A 1398-nucleotide genomic window follows, 5' to 3' on the forward strand; every position below is an offset into this window, starting at 1 on the left:
TACTCTGCAGCAAGAGAAGCCACCACAATGAGAAGCTTGTGCACCACAGCTAGAGAGTAACCGCTGCTCACCACAACTACAGAAAAGCCTGTGCAGCAACAAAGACCCAGAACAGTAAGAAAAAAATAAAATGAAATTATTTTTTAAAAAAGAAAATGAATTTCTCTTGTGCATGGTACCCAGTCTGTGACACATTGTTCTGGCAGCCCTGGCAATCTAATACCTGCTTCTTCTTTTGGACCTTTGTCTCTTCCTACTGATGTAACTATAGAAAAAGGGAAATGGGGATCTGCTTGAAGGAAATGGGAGAAAAATAAACTTTGGGAGAAACAGCATGTTTGCCTAAAAACTCTGTCTCATGGCCTAATATTTGGGAGATTTTCTGAGGAAGACCTGTGTGGCAGATCCTGCCCATGTCCCCTCTGCCTCATGACTGTGGCACACACCAGCCAGACATTAAACTGCCAGCATCTCGTCAGTGCTGTGGAGGTTATTTCCTCATGCCTGAAACCTACTTTGTCAGTGCTTCGGGCAGATTGAAAATGTCACTGAATTGATGCTTCATGACCCATATGAACTGGAGTATAAATAACCCAGCTCCCTCATCCTCAAACATGATAACTCAGATAACTCTCCAGAGGCTTGCAGAGTTCTCCAGCAGGATTAAGCTCCCCTAATCTTTCTTGAAATGCACCTTTTCTTGGCTCCCTTCCTATCTCTATGGAAGGTCTCCATCCTTCCTCTGCAAAGCACATCTCCCAAGGAAACTACTTGCTATAGAATTCTTATTTTAGGGTGTGATTCTTGGGGAAACAAAACTAGGCCCACCTGCCTTTTAGCCACCTCTGTGTGGATGTGAAATGTCCATATTTCAAGATGCTGCTGTGGTTTCTAATTTAACAAGATGATATACTGCATTGGGGCTTTCTCTATGGCTCAATGGTAAAGAATCTGACTGCCAATGCAGGAGACTCGGGTTCAGTCCCTAGGTCAGGAAGATCACCTGGAAAATGTAATAGCAACCCACTCCATTATTCTTGCCTGGAGAATTCCATGGATAGAGGAGCCTGGTTGGCTACAGTCGATGGGGTTGCAAAAGAGTCAGACATGACTTAGTGACTAAACAACAACACTGCATCCAATTCTTTCTGTGGTAAGGTGGTAAATGGTTCATCGACTGGTGAACCCTGGAGCCTCTCACTGCAGGAAAGGGTATTCTAAAGTCCTACCTTGTGGAAATGCCTTGGCATCAAATCAACTATGCTGCATTTTTTCTTCTATAAACACCAAAGCCCAATCTTTTCAGTACTTATTGGCTTTTTGGAAAAAACTTAAAAATGAAGGATAATTGCTTTATAGAATTTTGTGGTTTTCTGTCATACATCAACAAGAATCAGC

General features: G+C 42.7%; 1 pseudogene; it reads left to right on the forward strand.

The window, feature by feature from the left end:
* The window catches only part of LOC104982269, a 99594-nt pseudogene that overhangs the window by 70849 nt on the left and 27347 nt on the right, over window positions 1-1398 (forward strand).

This window comes from Bison bison, unplaced genomic scaffold (genome assembly GCF_000754665.1).
Source record: "Bison bison bison isolate TAMUID 2011002044 unplaced genomic scaffold, Bison_UMD1.0 scf7180017864529, whole genome shotgun sequence".
Taxonomy (NCBI): domain Eukaryota; kingdom Metazoa; phylum Chordata; class Mammalia; order Artiodactyla; family Bovidae; genus Bison; species Bison bison.